At 39.7% G+C, this 11,749-nt stretch overlaps 2 pseudogenes; one reads left to right on the top strand and one right to left on the bottom strand.

The window, feature by feature from the left end:
- Window positions 1–4,720: 4,720 nt before the first annotated feature.
- LOC129542548 (aminoacyl tRNA synthase complex-interacting multifunctional protein 1-like) lies at window positions 4,721–6,731 on the bottom strand (annotated as a pseudogene).
- On the top strand, window positions 4,899–6,020 carry LOC129542547 (WD repeat-containing protein 82 pseudogene; annotated as a pseudogene).
- Window positions 6,732–11,749: the final 5,018 nt, after the last annotated feature.

The following is an 11,749-nucleotide window of genomic DNA, read 5'->3' as shown; positions in this document are numbered from 1 at the left end:
ATAGCCCCCCAGGCTCCTCTGTCCATGGAGTTTTCCAGGCAAGTATAATGGAGTGGGTTGTCACTTCCTATTCCAGGGGAATCTTCCCAACCCCGGGATTGAATCTGGGTCTCTGGTGTCTCCTGCATTGGTAGGCAGATTCTTCACCACTATGCCACCTGAGAAGCCCCAGCCAAGTTAACACAGTTAACTATCATGAGTAAAGTCTAATTTGAACTAAATTCTGACTGCTCAAAAATATATGTTAGAGATATGCCAGTCTAGTGATTTATTTTCCATTTAAAAAAATCTTTATTGAATTTGTTACAATACTGCTTTTTTGTTGTTTCCTTTTTAAAAAATTTATTCATTTTTTAATTGAAGGATAATCGTTTTATAGAAAGTCTAGTGATTTTTTCACTTAGGATGACTCAGGTTCTAATTTTCTTTAAAAGAGTCAGTCATTTGAAAAAAGCATTTGAATAGTGCATTCGCAATATATTTAGCTATTCTAATCACCAGTTTTGCTTAACACAAACTACATTGTGAGATAATTCTGAATTATTTCATGGCAGTTGAAATAAGGTTAACTAAAACAATGTACACAAATCTGTGAAGCTAACAGTAAACACACTGAACTCATTGCTATAATCATACATTTTCACATTTGCTCGTTGTTAAAGATAGTTCTTTACAGTGAAATTGGTCAGTAATGAGGTGTTTTCAACTTAATAAAATCACTCACTTGTCTCTGATATCTCATCTGCTAGTTACACAAATGGTTAACCAAGTTACGCAAATCATTTCAGGATAACCTCAACCTGAATCTAGATTCTAAATAAATTATGAGTTGGGCATTTGAGAATATTAATAAATGTGGGTCTATTGCTCCTGGCATTATTGCTGAACTTTAGTATTGCCTTGATGCTCTGTTAGTAAACACATCAATTCTTTGTTACTGGTAAACTGAGAAAAAACTAGTGTCATTAAAATTATCAATTTAATTAACAAAAGATTTTTACCTTCAGATAAGAACAAAAGTATATACCACCTAAAATACATTTAAATGTCTTTCTACCATTGCAAAGGAAGGAATAGTGTGTAGTATATGTCATGGAGTTGGTGGCATTTATCTTATATCTTATCTGTGAGATAGGTATTATTAGTCTCTCTGAAGAGACTGACAGGAAAATTGTTGTTGCTGTTCAGTCGCTTAGTCATGTCCAACTCTTTGCGACCCCATGGACCACAGCACACCAGGCTTGCCTGTCTTTCACCATCTCCTCAGACTCAAACTCATGTCCATCAAGTCAGTGATGCCATCCAACCATCTCATCCGCTGTTGTTCCCTTCTCCTCCCGCCTTCAATCTTTCCCAGCATCAGGAGTCTTTTCCAATAAGTTGGCTCTTTTTATCAGTGGCCAAAGTATTGGAGCTTCAGTTTCAGCATCAGTCCTTTCAATGGATATTCAGGGTTGATTTCCTTTAGGATTGGACAGTTTTCATCTCCTTGCAGTCCAAGGGACTCTTGAGAGTCTTCTCCAGCACCACAGTTGGAAGGCATCAATTCTTTGGGGCTCAGCCTTCTCCGTTGCCCAGCTCTCACATCCGTACATGACTACTGGAAAAACCTTCTCCATTGCCCAGCTCTCACATCCATATAGCTTTGACTATATGGACCTTTGTATGCAAAGTAATATCTCTGCTTTTTAATATGCTGTCTAGGTTTGTCATAGCTTTTCTTCCAAGGAGCAAGCGTCTTTTAATTTCATGGCTGCAATCACCATCCACAGTGATTTTGGAGCCCAAGAAAATAAATTCTGTCACTCTTTCCACTGTTTCTCCATCTATTTGCCATGAAGTGATGGGACCGGATGCCATGATCTTTGCTTTTTGAATGTTGAGTTGTAAGCCAACTTTTTCATGCCCCTTTTTTCCCTTCATCAAGAGGCTCTTTAGTTTCTCTTCGCTTTCTGACATAAGGATGGTGTTATCTGCATATCTGAGGTTGTTGATATTTCTCCCAGCAATCTTGATTCCGGCTTGTGCTTCATCCAGCCGGGCATTTCACATGATGTTCCCTGGTGGCTCAGATGGTAAAGCATCTGTCTACAATGCGGGAGATCCGGGTTCGATCCCTAGGTTGGGAAGATCCCCTGGAGAAGGAAATGGCAATCCACTCCAGTACTATTGCCTGGAAAATCCCATGGACAGAGGAGCCTGGTAGGCTACAGTCCATGGGGTCGCAGAGTTGGACACGACTGAGCGATTTCACTTCACTCTGCATGTAAGTTAAATAAGTAAGTTGACAATATACAGCCTTGACATACTCCATTCCCAATTTGGTAACAGTCCATTGTTTCATGTCCAGTTCTAACTGTTGTTTCCTGACCTGTATACAGGTTTCTCAGGAGGCAGGTAAGGTGGTCTGGTATTCCCATAAGGATTTTCCGCAGTTTATTATGATCCACACAGTCAAAGGCTTTAGTGTAGTCAGTGAAGCAGTTTTTCTGGAATTCTCTAGCTTTTTCTAAGATCCAATGGATGTTGGCAATTTGACCTCTGGTTCCTCTCCCTTTTCTAAATCCAGCTTGTACATCTGGAATTTCTCAGTTCATATACTGTTGGAACCTAGCTTGAAGGATTTTGAGCATTACTTTGCTGGCATGTGAAATGAGTGCAATTGTGCAGTAGTTTTAATACTCTTTGGCATTGCCTTTCTTTGAGATTGGAATGAAAACTGACCTTTTCCAGTCCTGTGGCCACCGCTGAGTTTTCCAAATTTGATGGCATATTGAGTGCAGCACTTTCACAGCATCAGTATTTGAAATAGCTCAGCTGGAATTCCATCACCTCCACTAGCTTTGTGTGTAGTAATGTTTCCTGAGGCCCAGTTGATTTCACACTCTAGGATGTCTGGCTCTACGTGAGTGATCATACCATTATGGTTATCTGGGTTATTAAGATCTTTTTTGTATAGTTCTTCTGTGTATTCTTGCCACCTCTTCTTAAGGTCTTCTGCTTCTGCTAGGTCCATACCATTTCTGTTCTTTATTGTGCCTCTCTTTGCATGAAATGTTCCCTTGGTATCTCTAATTTTCTTGAAGAGATCTCTAGGCTTTCCCATTCTATTGTTTTCCTCTATTTCTTTGCACTATTGACTTAAAAAGCCTTGCTTATCTCTCCTTGCTATTCACTGGAACTCTACATTCAAATGGGTGTATCTTACCTTTTCTCCTTTGCCTTTTGCTTCTCTTCTTTACTCAGGTATTTTCAAGGCCTCTCAGACAACCGTTTTGCCTTTTTGCATTCCTTTTTCTTGGGGTTGGTTTTGATCACCACCTCCTGAACAATGTTATGAACCTCTGTCCATAGTTCTTCAGACACTCTTGTCTATTAGGTCTAATCCCTTGAATCTATTTGTCATTTCCACTGTATAATCGTAACTGAAGTTGCTCAGTTGTGTCCAACTCTTTGCAACCCCATGGGCCTACCATGCTCCTCTGTCCGTGGGATTTTCCAGGCAAGAGTACTGGAGTGGGTTGCCATTTCCTTCTCCAGTATAATCATAAGGGATTTGATTTAGGTCCTACCTGAATGCCTTAGTGGCTTTCCCTCCATTCTTCAATTTAAGTCTTAATTTTCCAATAAGGAGTTCATGATCTGAGCCACAGTCAGCTTCCAGTCTTGTTTTTGCTGACTATATAGAGCTTCTCCATCTTTGGCTACAAAGAATATAATCAATGTATTGACCATCTGGTGATGTCTAATAGGAAAATTAGGCTCATAGAATTCAGAAACTTGCTCAAGGTCACCAGAAAGCAACAGATTCCCTTCAAGGCCTAAACGCTTCCTCTAAGACCCAGCTCAAACATAGAAGGAACTAAAATGTTTGCTCTAGTGTTTCTTACATAACAGAGGTGATTTATTCCTATCTTATCTTGTGTTTGTCTCCTTTCTCACCTTAAGCACAGTACTAAGTGTAAAGGTCTTTCCCCACAAATAAGGCTTTTCTTTCCAGGTGAGTGCAGCACATGGGACGGTTTTCAGTTTGCTTTTATTACTTTGCAGTTTATCTTTGATTAGATCAAATTTAAACTTGTGTCTCGCCTTACTTGCCTTCTTCTCCATCACCACTGGAATAGACCAGGCGCTGCAATCAGTGCCATAGTGATGGGAGTGTTGGGGTTGGAGACCAGGGGACATTGTGGGAGGGTGCAAACAACTCCCTGGGTGGGGTTTCAAGGCATTGATGAGTGTTTTTAGTTATAAGGAAAAAGAAAAGGGAGTCCTCTCCTTTCCTCTGGTTTTCCTTTGATCATCTCTTCTGTGAAGCCTGTAAGCTGTTTTTCCTGCAAATTTTGTTTAAATAGGCACTTAAGCCAAAATTGCTCTATGCTGCTTGTGCCTTGATCTAACTGTGTCATGAAGACGAATCTGTATTCTGCTGTCATATAGCATTGCTAGATGTGAATAAGATTATATGGTTCTTCCCTTGAATTGTATTTATAAACTAAAGGGTACTAGAGATTATCTAGTCCAGTGATTTTCTCACATTTTTTTTTTAATAGCACAAAAACCTTTTCAAACTTATTTGTAAGCCTACAAACGAAAGAAAGAAGATGTGCTGCTCTGATGTAGCTCTTAGGCTCTTTTCTCAGTTCTCTCTTTTTTTATTTTAGGTATGAGTGACAAATGTATTTCTTTTTATTGTTTTCTCTAATGTATTTCAGAAACTGGTTTATTTTATTCCACTGTTGGCCATAGTTTGAGCCCTACACACTCCCTTCCCTTTCACCTCAAAGGGAGCGCCTTTGTATGTAGCCACGCATTCATCATGAGTGTAAAGATCAGGCTAGATCTGGTCCGAAATCTTCTTCTTAGGATTCAGCTCCTTGTCATGGTAGGCAACTGCTGCCATGAAGCTGACTGACAGCATGCTGTGGAGCTTCTGTGTCGCCAAGGTGTTCCACAAAAATTCTGACCAGATCAACTGCTTTCACTTCAGTCCCAACGGTGAAATGGTCGTCTCGAGCAGCAACGACGACTCCATGGTGCTCTGCCAGGAGGGCAAACCAAAGAGAACCCTGTACAGTAAGAAATACAGCGTGGATCTCATCAGATACACTCATGCAGCAAATACAGTAGTTTACAGCTCTAACAAAAGAGACGATACTATTCGTTACCTGTCTTGCATGACAAAAAATATATCAGGTACTTTCCTGAACATAGCATGAGGGTGGTAGCCTTGTCCATGTCACCTGTGGATGACACTTTCATTTCTGGACCTCTTGATAAGACCATTCGGCTCTGGGATCTCTGCTCTCCTAACTTCAAGGGTCTCATGCATCTACAGGGCAAGCCAGTTTTTTCTTTTGATCCAGAAGGATTAATTTTTGCTGCAGGTGTCAATTCTGGAATGGTCAAACTTTATGATCTTTGCTCTTTTGATAAGGGGCCATTTGCGACATTTAAGATGCAGTATGATTGGACTTGTGAGTGGACAGGGCTTAAGTTCAGCAATGATGGCAAGCTCATCTTCATCTCTACCAATGGCAGCTTCATCCATCTGATTGATGCATTCAAGGGAGTGGTGATGCATATGTTTGCGGGGTTATGCTAACAGCAAGGCTGTCACATTGGAGGCCTCGTTTATCCCAGACTCCCAGTTTATTATGATTGGTTCAGAGGATGGCAAGATCCATGCTGGAATAGAGAGAGTGGTATAAAAGTAGCTGTACTGGATGGCAAACACACAGGCCCCATTACCTGTTTGCAGTTCAACCCCAAGTACATGACCTTTGCAGCGCTTGTTCTAACATGGCCTTCTGGTTGCCCACCATTGATGACTGACCTGCATGGTGCTTGGCTGTTTTCTGTACAGCGAGGGGTGGCAAGTAGGAAAAAACTCAGAGGGGACTAAGATAATAGTGGGATTGGATCATTTGACTGGGCTGGAGAGCATCCTTCCACATGGCCTTCCCAAGAATGTGCTATATACATCTGCTCAAAAGAAAAAAGTTACTTTGCCAAGCTTCTTACAAAAGTAATTCTGTCTCCAGGAACAGATCCATTAGGAGGTGCCAAGATTTCAACTTTCTCTGGTGAACTTTCACACATCACCATTGCCTGAGACAAAGTAAAACCACCATCTGATTTTGCGTCTGTTAAGAGGAACATGCTTCACCAGGCCACTGACCACTGTTCTTGGGGCTCCAACATCTACTTCACCTACACACAAAGAATCTGCATCACGATGTTTTCTGGCAGTGATGATACACCCAATTCGAAGATCCAGATGGGGAAACATCAACAGGCTTAGAGTCAGCTACTGGTTGCTGCTTTTTCTCCTTTTTCTCTTCTTTCTTTTCAGTTTTCTCTTTCATCTTTTCTCCTCCTCCTCTATTTGCTCTTTAGCACCAGAAGATATGGTTGTTATTGGTATAGATTGTCTCATTTTCAGAAACTGTAGAATCAGCTTTTAGTGGAATACCAGATGGAAATGGTATTTTACTCCATTTTGAATTTCTGCCTTAATTAGCTCATTTCAATCCTTCAATTTTTCTTCAATTTAGCATTTTCAATTCAGTTTCTTCTCTCAAAGTTGTCTGCAAAATTGCTTTCTCCTTAATTAGAGCAATTTGCTGCTTAAGATATTCAATAATTTGATCTGCTTCTGCACCTTTCTGCTACAATCACTTCAGAACAGCATCACTGGTTGCCATTTTTGCCAAGAAATGGTAGAAAATCATGTATCAGTGGACTGAGGCACCTCAGCAGCCTCAGCTGGGAGCAGGTAAGCCTCAGTTCTTAATATTTCCTTGGAGCCCTCATTTAAAATTTATTTAGTCTACCCTCTCATTTTATGAACTTAACAAAAAATTCTGAAATTATGTGTCTAGTTAGCACTGTACTAAGTTTAGAAAGTGTGCTTAGTCGCTCAGTCCTGTCTGACTCTTTGTGACCCTATGAACTGTAGCCCACCAGGCTCCTCTGTCCTGGGGGGTTCTCCAGGCAAGAATACTGGAGTGAGTTGCTATGCCCTCCTGCAGGGGATCTTCCCAACCCAGGGATCAACCCCAGGTCTCCCACATTGCAGGAAAATTCTTTACTGTCTGAGCCACTAGGGAAGCCCAAGAATACTGGAGGGGGTAGTCCATCCACTCTCCAGGGGATCTTCCCAACCCAGGAATCAAACCAGGGTCTCCTGCATTGCAGGTGGATTCTTTACCAGCTCAGCTACCAGGGAAGCCCTTAGGAAAAACACTGGGCCTAAAATATGGGTATGCTCTGGTCCCTGGTTTATCAGGGAAGACAGATGATTACAGCACAATAGTGAATTCAGTGATACAGAATTACCTGTGATACTTGGAGCCATGGAACTGGGGCTCTCTAATTCAGTCTGGGGGCAATGAGTGTGAGCCTGAGTCTCTATGACTGGGCCAATTAGCTAGGAGGGCAGTTAAAATTTGGAAAGATGTGGGGAAGAGAATAATATAGACTGAAGAATGGAGTGGGTAAGTAGCTAGAGGTATATTCTGGAAGCTACTAGTCATTTTATGTAATAGTTCAGTGGGAACTGATGAAGAGGCCTAAGCCCTCCCTGTCTTGAAATTGGAAGGTGTCGTCACTTAAGGCCTTGAGGTACAAAGAGGTCAAATTTATTTCAGATTGCGGATAGGGACAATGACCTTGATGAGAACTAGTAGAGAGGTAGGGAGACAAGCCAGGAAGAGTAAATAGCAGTAGCTCTCTGTTAAGAGAACATGAGAGCAGAGGCAAGTCTGGGAGGAAAAGGATGCATTCATGTTGAGGTTCCAGGTACAGATGTCCAGCATGATCAGATGGGTATCTAAGTGTTTAGGACTCCAAGCTTTTACTGATGATGATGCAGGTTTAATCCCTGGTCAGGGAACTAAGACCCTGCAAGCCACTTAGTGCAGCCAAAAAATAAAAATAAAAAAAGAGATGTGGGAAGATTAGTTTAAGAGATTAAATTAGTTTAACAGATTGCTTAAATTCAGTCAGTTCAGTCGCTCAGTTGTGTCCAACTCTTTGCGACCCCATGAATCCAGCACGTCAGGCCTCCCTGTCCATCACCAACTCCTGGAGTTCACTCAAACTCATATTAATCAAGTTGGTGATGCCATCCAGCCATCTCATTCTCTGTCGTCCCCTTCTCCTCCCGCCCCCAATCCCTCCCAGCATCAGAGTCTTTTCCAATGAGTCAACTCTTCACATGAGGTGGCCAAAGTACTGGAGTTTCACCATTACCATCAGTCCTTCTAATGAACACCCAGGATTGATCTCCTTTAGGATGGACTGGTTGGATCTCCTTGCAGTCCAAGGGACTCTCGAGTCTTCTCCAAGACCACAGTTCAAAAGCACCAATTCTTTGGCACTCAGCTTTCTTCACAGTCCAACTCACATCCATACATGACCACGGGAAAAACCATAGCCTTGACTAGATGGACCTTTGTTGGCAAAGTAATGTCTCTGCTTTTTAATATGCTGTCTAGGTTGGTCGTAACTTTCCAAGGAGTTAGCGTCTTTTAATTTCATGGCTGCAATCAGCATCTGCAGTGATTTTGGAGCCCCCAAAAATAAAGTCTGACACTGTTTCCCCATCTATTTCCCATGAAGTGATGGGACCAGATGCCATGATCTTAGTTTTCTGAATGTTGAGCTTCAAGCCAACTTTTTCACTTTCCTCTTTCACTTTCCTCAAGAGGCTTTTGAGTTCCTCTTCACTTTCTGCCATAAGGGTGGTGTCACCTGCATATCTGAGGTTATTGGTATTTCTCCCGGCAATCTTGATTCCAGCTTGTGCTTCTTCCAGCCCAGCGTTTCTCATGTACTCTGCATAAACTAATTTTGCTTCTCATTTTCTTAATCTTCTTCTGTATACTAAACATATATTACTTTTATAAATGGGAAAATGCATAGTCTGTTGATTTATCTTCCAAACATTGCTCTTTAACCCAACTGGCAGCATACCATGTAATATCCTGCATTTTCACTAACAATACTATGCAGCCACTAAAAATCATGATTGCAAAAGAAAAATGCAACAATTTACCAGTTTTCTTAAACTTTATAATAATTTGGTTTAGTTGGACTCTCTGTATATACAGTAAGACAGAAAAATCTCTTGTGAATAAACAGTGTTCACAGCATGTTAAGTGCTTTCTTGAATGTTGTAATCATAAGTACTCCTAATGTTCTGTCACCATTGATGGTAAAATACAAACCTGAAATATCTAGCCCAGTGTCTCCTAGAAATGTAACTCACAAGTGTATCTGAGAAGTTTCAGGCTTTTCTGACATTACCTGGGAATGATGAATTTTGCCTAAAAACAGTAAGGAAGTTGGGTGGATTTCATTTGAACTTCTTGCCACAACAAATAGATCATACTCTGTGATTACTATCATCTAGCAGAATGATCAGCAGCAGCAGATTGATAGCTGACCTTAATGGAACATACATACTCAAAAGCTACAAATGAACATTTGCAACTTTTAATTCATTAGAGGAAAAGAACCATGCTCATTTCAGTAACTTATTTTCATTATGCTCAAAGCAACTTACACATTTAAAAACTATTTAGTATTACCAACTTATTTTTTTAACCATTAAGAAAACTGAAGTGTAATTTACAATGTTGTTAGTTTCAAGTGTACAATAGATTCAGTTATACATATACATTATGTATATATACTTTTTCAAATTATTTTCCATTATAGATTACAACCTATTGAATATACTTCCTGGTGCTTTACAGGTTCTTATTTTTCTCTATGTGTATATGTTAATAACACCTAATTTATTCCCTCCTCCCTTCCCCTTTGGTAACGATGTTTGTTTTCTGTGTCTGTAGATCTGTTTTGCAAACAACTTCATTTATATCATCTTTTTTATGGCTGAGTAGTATTCCATGTATATATATCACATCCTTATTCATTCATCTGTCGATAAGTCATTTAGGTTACTTCCATGTCTTGGCTATTGTAAACAATGCTGCTATAAGTACTGGGGTACAGATGTCTTTGCAAATTAAGTTTCCTCCTTACCAGCTTATTCTAATCCATAAAGGCACAGTGTATGCAAGGCTATACATTGTTAACATGCCAGCGACATCTATGTCTAGCAATGTGCTGCACTTCTCAGTTATCAAGATGTAAACGGACTACTTGGGTGAGGAGTCTGATTTATCTCAAGTTTTCAACATAATAATTTCTCCCAGTACTAGTTCAATATATTAACTTTTGCTTTCTAGATCATAGGTGGGGGTAAATGTGTTAGACTCTGCAGATTTCAAAGAAGGCAGGTAGAATCACTATCAAGAAAACATAAGTAACCATTAGCACCACAGTCAAAGTTTTAAAAAACTTGACCTGTAATCTGAATGGGTTCACTTTCTAATGAAGAGAAACTGGCTAGTACAAACAGTATAGTCTTTATTTGGGAAACATAATGCTAACTTGAAGACACTATCAAAAAATAAAAAACTGAAGAGAATAAAACTATTTAAAAAAGAATCACACACTACATTTTTATGTGAAATCTCATTTTTTACTCAGAAACACTATGGATGTTTAGGGAATGAAACAAAAAAAATGAATACAGGGAATCAGACCAAAATTGTTCAAAGGTTAAGTCTATTTCAAGTAGAAGACACAGACAGGCAATTCAGCTGAACTTTGAACATTATGTGGGGGTTTAGAGCTATCAACCTGTGCTGACAGAAATTCCCCTTACAGCCCCCTGAAATCTACAGTTCCATGACCACAAATTCAACCAAATGTCGATCATGAAGTACTGTACTATTTATTGCCTATAGTAATCCTGCATAAAAGTGGACTCACACAGTTCAAACCCTTGTTCAAAGGTCAATTGTATAACTTGAAAAAACTGGTGTGGTGTTTCTCAACTGTGCCTGACCATAAGCATTACCCAAGGGACTCCTTCCAGTCTGAGACTCACTTTTTCCATTCTGGCTCACTGGATGGCAGGTTTGGACTGGGGACCAAGAATTTGTATTTTAAGAACCTCAAGTGGTTCTAATAACCAGGAAGTTTGGGGAAATCGTTGTTAAGGGGTGGTGGGAACAGCAGCAACACCAGTCACCACAGCTCCCGTCCCCATACTCAATGACTGCCCATTAAACTACCTGAGAATGAGAACACTCAACTGAAATTGAGGAATTGTCCATAGAACACTGTTTATTTCAAGTCCAAAACACAAAATTAATCATTTTTCTTAACAGACTGCATAATTTTTACTGCATGAATATTTAGGGTTTCTCTATTCACAAGTGTAGATTTACTTTAGGCTGAAATGATTCATTATATATATATATCTCAATATCAATTTACTCCAGAGGACACGTACTTTTAACAAATCTGTTTAGAAAATATTTTACATAAAAACACACAAGGCATTTACCAACACTCTTCAGTTGTTGCAACCAGCCTTCAGCAAAGATTTGGCTGAAACTCATCATTTTCTACAAAACATTCCAAGACTGAATACAATAGAATGTAGTATTTTACATACTTTAGCTTATTATTGCAATTAAAATTTCCTCTTTCTTTGATGGCTTCCGCATATATTATACTCATACAGCAGGAGAATTCTTTTCTCTAACTGGTGACTTATTAAATAAAATTGTCTTTTTGGGTATAACCTGTCTCCAATTAAGAACCTAAACAGTCATGATATGATGAAATAATGGACATATATAGGGCTTTTCAATAAGAGCATTTTCAA

This window comes from Moschus berezovskii, chromosome 19 (assembly GCF_049115385.1).
Source record: "Moschus berezovskii isolate FMDL1 chromosome 19, NW_MosBer_1.0, whole genome shotgun sequence".
Taxonomy (NCBI): domain Eukaryota; kingdom Metazoa; phylum Chordata; class Mammalia; order Artiodactyla; family Moschidae; genus Moschus; species Moschus berezovskii.
The sequence above is the reverse complement of the archived record's forward strand: the minus strand, read 5'-3'. Positions and strand labels throughout refer to the sequence as shown.